Source organism: Trachymyrmex septentrionalis, unplaced genomic scaffold, assembly GCF_001594115.1.
Source record: "Trachymyrmex septentrionalis isolate Tsep2-gDNA-1 unplaced genomic scaffold, Tsep1.0 scaffold87, whole genome shotgun sequence".
In the NCBI taxonomy this organism is placed as follows: Eukaryota; Metazoa; Arthropoda; class Insecta; order Hymenoptera; family Formicidae; genus Trachymyrmex; species Trachymyrmex septentrionalis.
The window spans coordinates 3,757,516-3,763,515 of NW_017306059.1; the positions used below are offsets into that span (position 1 = coordinate 3,757,516).

Sequence of the window (6,000 nt, forward strand, 5' to 3'; positions counted from 1 at the left end):
GAGTACTCCGGCTACTCCGAGCTCCGAGGCGACGCGAACCCGAGCGAGGAGACACGAGAGAGAGAGAGAGAGAGAGAGAGCTACGGAGTCAACGTCGTCGTCGACAAAGTCAAAACGATCGTCGCCAGCCGCGGGAGGGACAGAGAGAAAACGAGCCGAACGAGCGGCGACGTGGAAGGGGAAGCGACGAAGCGGCGACTGCCACTCTCTCGTACGTTTCCGTCGCTCTTCGGCCACGGCTACCGGCCTCTCGGCCCCCCTCCCTCTCCCCACCCTTCTGGCCCCTACCAACAGCCTTCCCTTCGGCTTGTATAGGTATACGCTGTGCCGGCTATACGCCAGCGAGCAGTGCACCGTCATGCATCTCTCATCCCTTGGACGCTGCCTGCGCTGCTCTTGCCGCCGCAGCCTCTCTACTACTCGACTCTGTTTAGCCATGCACGCGCGCTCGACGCTCGTGTACGGCGCACGTGCATGTATCTATACGTATGCGGACGGATACGCGTATACAACTGTGCATGCATACTCTCGCGAGGAGTCGCGCGGACGGAGCGGGCGGGCGTAGCACCTCGTCGTGTGGTGGTGGCGATGCGGTGCACCACCTGTGTGTACTTACAGTACATGCACGAGCGCGCGTACGTACACGATGCGGAACGTGCGGATGCACATCCATCCCCCTGCCCCCCCCCCTTCGACCTCGACGCAGGGCATCGTCGGGGCCACACACCACACGCGCGCGGTGACGTCACGCGGCTGGACGCTGCGCCGTGCCGTGTGGCGTGGATAACGAGAGACGGTCGGCCAGGATCCCTACCCTTCCTCCTTCTTTCCCTCTGCCTCCTTTTCTGCTCCGAGTCTTCGGGATTCACGACCACTTATTATCGGTCTGCAGTTCTCTTTCTTCCTTTCTTTACTTCTCTCTCTCTCTCTCTCTCTCTCTCTCTCTCTCTCTCTCTCTCTCTCTCTCTCTTTCTCGTCTCCTTTCCAAGCCGAGCCCGAGCGACTTACTGCTTTCTTTTCAGGCTGGTTACGAGCGGTGAGACGCGGTCATCCCCTCGGCTCGTAGGTGGATTCGCTCTCGCGTGGTATTAACGACGTCCCGTGTAGGTACAGTCACGACCGGTTCCAAGGAGGACCTACCTACCTCCTCGTATCGAGATCGAGGCTCGAGGACACGAAGCGGACGAGTTCGACGATCCCGGGTCCGCGTGCGCGGGTCGACGCGATAAACTTTCCAATTCGCGTGTCGCTGCCGGCAAATGATGCCTACCGTGTCGTCGCTGCGAACGGTTCGTCGCTGCACGACGGTAAACTTCCATCGATAAAGGCGTCTGTAAAAATGTATGATTAAAACGGTCGACTCTGGTGGGAGAGGCGAATTAATAAGTAACACCCTCGCCGTCGTCGTCATCTGGAATACCTGCGAGATATGAAGCCATTTAAACGCCGCGAGAAGCTTTTTTGTCGCAGGATTCCGGCTAAAAATACCGTCGACCTTCGTTTTTTCTGCCTGACTGCTCGCCATTCCGTTCGTTATCGCGCACGAGAGTGACGCCGGTGTAAAATGGAGCCGTTCAGCATCATTGCGCAGAGAGAGAGAGAGAGAGAGAGAGAGAGAGAGAGAGAGAGAGAGAGAGAGAGAGAGAGAGGGAGAGAGAGAGAGAAAGGTATCGCGTAACTGTCTGCCACCGGATTTTATGCGCTTTCGCGAACGTCACGTTGCGCCCACGGTATGGACGTTCGTAGTAGACACGCGTGCGAAAAATTAGGCGTGTGAGAGATGTCGTTTATGTGTTTCGAAAGGAAAAAAAAAGACGGGGAATTGGCATGTTTATTACGGTTGTAAATTCACTTACAATATGCGAAAGGTCGAATATTATATTGTACGTTGAATTTTCCGTAAGTTCAAATTTTACGATATATCGCTTCTTTTCTTCAAAAATAACACAAAGAAACATGATTTTTGAGTTATTGCACAGAAAAAAAAACGATTTTGCTGAAAGATTAAAGATTTTTCTGGATACACACAGATCTGAAAGTAATTCGATTGAACCTTCAAAATTATTTTGTTAGAAACTACAGAATATCTAATTTTTTTCAGCTCATTTGTAGTTTCTAACAAAAATTATTTTAATGGTCCAACAAAATTATTTTCCAATCTATGTAAAAGCAAATTTTTTTTTAGCACAATCGATCTTTTCATGGATGAGCTAGGCAAAACATTATCTTATCAATCATCAAAAGTGAATTAACTTTATAAAAAGTGGTTGAAATCGTCACAACTCAAAAAGGCTAATTTTTTTAAGGATTGTAAATAAAAATAATAAAACTATCATCATGTTATTAAAAATATATTCTTTTTATCTATATTGTGTAAGTATAGTTAATAATTTTTTGTTAAAAAATAGTTTTTTTCTTTCCTGGAAACTTAATTTTTTGAATTGTGTCACTTTTGAAACAAGTAAGCGTCATATGTTCTGAATTTTTTATTTTTATACAAGTCTCTACAAAGTAAGTAATAGTATAATACGAGGGAACAGTACAGTTATAAAGGTAGAGAACAAAGCTCATATACTGATTTAATTTGAATGTAGTTACACCATAAAAAATAAAATATTAATTTTTATTTAAAGACTGTAGTGAGACTTTCTGAGATACAAAAATGTTAAGACTAAATCTGTTAAGTTAAACTTAATAGTTTATTTTTTACAGTGATATGATTTTGTACAGTTGAAGTTAATTTAAAAAAGACATACTATAAAGGACATAATAACAAAATGTAGAAAAAGAATCATGGAAGGCATCAAAAACATTTCCTATATCAAAAATCAATTTCAAATACATTAAAGAAGCTTTATTGTTGAAGCTGCACATATTTGCGATAGCATATCTCGCATATGCCAATAGCAATAATCTTTCACAAATTCATTCATGCTAAACATTCGTTTCGACGCTCTCAATGTCAAACAAATTCCGTATCGTATCGCGATCCAACGTCAATCCTTCGAAAATCCTTTCTTCATAGCTCGCGCATAGACGTCACTATGGATAGGTTCCTCGCGAGTATATACCTACGTTGTCGGGTTTCCTTTCAGACGACGGTAATATCCTAGTCGTCGTAATATTCTGGCTGATATCAGCGACGGGCTGCGAGAGGACACAAGGCTCTCAGGACCATCGGGCTTTTCTCCGCTGGCTAAGGAAATGACAAGAGGAAGGTTTTGGGTTAGCGATTCCTCTTCAACGTCCGCACGTCTGCATCTCAACGTAGCAAAGGAACGGCGACGACGGTTCGACTCGGGACAGGTTCCGATTACCATTTCGCGAGGCTTCAGACGTAGAGTCTAGACGTTACTCTCGACCGGACGGCGAATGTAATTCCCCGTACGAGCCAGGTGGTCCGTTGCAATCTCTCGGCTAGTAATCGGATCGAGAGGGTAAAGAATGAGAGAGGAGGGATGGCACGGGGGGGAGTTTAAAGGTCAAAAGAGGAATGGCGATTCGACGAGGTCATGTGAATTCCTTTCCGCGAATTTGCATCGCAGTAGCTTAGTTTCAATTAGCTGTATACCAAGATGTGACTGTCTCATGGAAAAAAAAAAAACGATTTTGCTAAGTATCTAAAACTTTAGTTAGATACAAACTTGAAAATCAGTTTATCGGATAATGAAAATAATTATGTAGAACGCTTAAAGAGGATCCTAAAGTCGTCCGACTAAATCGTTATTTTTGTATAACAATTACTTCTTTCCTCTTTTACAGATTCGAAAATCCTTTCACAGGATTAAAGTATATACGCATTAATACGTGTCTGTGAGGTGGAGTTTATGCCGAGGACGACAAACAAATTTTTTTTTAAGCTTATAAATTCAAAATTTTTTTTCGTTCTATGTTAATCTCTATTAATGTGTATACTTTAATCGTGGAAAGGGATTTTCGAGTCTGTAAAAGAGGAAAAAAGTAATTGTTATACAAAAAATACGACTTTAATTTTGGAAAATCTTTTTTGTTAGACTTTCGATCATAATTTCGCAAACTCAGGATTGTTTGTGTATGTCACACGCTTCCGGGGAAGATATTATTTGGTACGTACGACGTACAGAATTTCTGCACTAAGAGAATTATATTGTAATTTGAGGTGACAGCTGTAAGAGCTGAAATAAAGTGAATTTTCTATTTTTCCCCCGATTTTCTCGTCAAATTTAGTGTAGCCAGTGTTTTTTTCGTGCGTACTTTTATTATGTAAAAGGATTTGATGATCTATAAAGCCAATTCGGAGAACTTGGCAATCTGCAATTGCCGGTAATTCCTGTTGATTTAGGATCTTCTTAACACGGAAATAGTCTTGAATTTATTTTATACATAAATGATCATCTGATGTTTTGATACCCTAATTAAAATTACTATTATTAACAACATATTACATATTATTAATTATTTTCCGATTAATTAATATTTGAGAACATTACGGACTTTTATGCTTTTAGAGTGTATTTAGCATATAGTTTACATTACGTATACTATAGAATTTCAGACAAAAAAGTATATTCATTAATAAAAGCGCGTTCTGAATACAGGCCTATAATTTAATCACACTTTTATAAAAAAAAAAAGTAACTAGAAACAAGTATAAATTTATTAAATAATCTGATATAATAATATTTTTTTAAAATAAATTAATATAACGCTTTTTATGTTTTTTCAAGTTTTTTTAAATAAAATTACATATTTAAAGGTACGTAAAGAATAGTTATTAAAAAAGAAACATACGTTAAACAATATTTTACAACAAATCATATTTTTTCGTTGCTGGGATGAAAAATATCCCAGATGATTTTTCCCGGGTTAAATGTTGATAACAATGCAAAAAGTTTTAATATTCTAGCAACCATTTTGAATCATATACATACACGGAGAAAAATATTAAGTAATATGCGTTAAAATTCTAGTAATTTTATGAAATTGAGAGGTCCATATAAGAATAGGCGCTCACTTACGTAAAATTTACTTTACTTTTTTAATAAATGAGCAATTGTTCAGTTATAGCTAGTTACAGCTATAAAAGGTACTTTATAAAAGGTACTTTTTACATGTTGTAAAAATAAATTTTGAGAGTTGTTGCTTACAATATCTTGAGGACAGTATGATTTATTTTATTGTAAGGTAATAACACTTGAATGGATTTACTATAATTATAATATATTTTTTTACTTTACATCTCCGATGTTTTTATATTCTAGGCAAGTTTATCTAGGTAAAGTTTTTCATGAGTTTGGTAAAAATAGCCAGAATATTTTTACTAGTTTTATAAGATAAAAATTATCATTTTTCTCAGTGTATAATTATTTTAGTAGCCCAAACGAAATTATTTTTAAATCTATATATATAGAGCTAAATTTTGAGATACTTTAGCAAAGCCATTTCATGCGAATGCAACAAATAGAATAATATGCAACGGATTTATTTCTAGTTTATCCGATGTTAATTTAATACGTATGGTTAAACATACATAAAGTCATTTCAGGTCACTAATCGCGTTATGAGAACCGCTGCAATCTAGCAAATATAATAGACTGTTTTGCTAACGCGATTTATCGGAACGTTGTAACCTAATAAATAACAGACTGTTTTGTTAACACGATTTATCAGAATGCGCTATTTGCGAGTATGATTTATAGGCGCAGAGGTAATTTCTCTAACAATAAGGGGTGATAAGCATATGTCGCGTACAGTCCGAACGATAACATTTATCCAAATCTATTTGCCTTTCAATTTATAACTTTCATAACTGTCGTACTTTAATCGTTCTATTGTTATAAGAAAAGTTATAAATAGAACCGAGCTCTGTGCCGTCGTACTTCATTTTTATTATATATTCTCCTCAATAAGGAAAAATACATTAAAGTAATTTCATAAACTTTTCCTTTTCATAATACAAAAATTATTGTTCGATATATATATATATATATATATATATATATATATATATATATATCACTA

The 6,000-nt window shown here is 38.5% G+C and overlaps 1 protein-coding gene across 2 annotated transcripts in view; it reads right to left on the bottom strand.

The window, feature by feature from the left end:
- LOC108755426 (frizzled-2) overlaps positions 1 to 6,000 on the bottom strand; it is an 87,785-nt gene that overhangs the window by 35,001 nt on the left and 46,784 nt on the right. The gene's annotated exons all lie outside the window — the stretch shown is intronic.